Source organism: Vespula pensylvanica, chromosome 18 (genome assembly GCF_014466175.1).
Source record: "Vespula pensylvanica isolate Volc-1 chromosome 18, ASM1446617v1, whole genome shotgun sequence".
NCBI classification, from domain to species: Eukaryota; Metazoa; Arthropoda; class Insecta; order Hymenoptera; family Vespidae; genus Vespula; species Vespula pensylvanica.
In genome coordinates, this window is record NC_057702.1 from 2,040,101 (window position 1) to 2,040,624 (window position 524).

At 39.3% G+C, this 524-nt stretch overlaps 1 protein-coding gene across 1 annotated transcript in view; it reads right to left on the reverse strand.

Moving 5' to 3' along the window:
* Positions 1–269, reverse strand: part of LOC122635628 — a 110,017-nt gene extending 109,748 nt beyond the window's left edge. The window contains exon 1 of the mRNA XM_043826037.1: positions 125–269. The gene's annotated coding sequence lies outside the window, so the exon portion shown is untranslated. The remainder of the gene's footprint in view (positions 1–124) is intronic.
* Between the last annotated feature and the right edge of the window lie 255 nt (positions 270–524).

Below are 524 nucleotides of genomic sequence, written 5' to 3' on the forward strand. Positions count from 1 at the left end.
CGCAAGGGATGAACGGATATGTGTACAGACACGTATTCTTCCTCTCTATCCCCTCACTCTTCTCCCTTTCTCTCTCTCTCACTCTATCGAGAAATTCACTATTGTCGATCTATTCGCTTCGTACTCGATGACCGTCACAGACAAACACAACGACTACGACACCAACGACTACTATGTGGTTGGTCTTCTTCGCGCACTCTCGTGTTCCATATCGATCCGTTAGCTGGAAAACGCTCTCACCCCTTTTCCACCCTCTTCCTACGCCTACATCAACCCCTCTTACCTCTCCCTCTTCTCCATATGTATGTATATATATATATATATATATATATATATATATATATCGTGCGTCTGCGCAAGGTATATGGACGACATTTTTTTTATTTTTAAATATTCCCGCGATATTTCATGGAAAAGATTGAAATCTTCTTTATCGTTCCTGAATTATTGTAGGATAGGATAGTATTCAGCCTCAAAAATTGAAGGATTTTTTAATCATACTTGTTTCTCTCCCTTTTTATCAT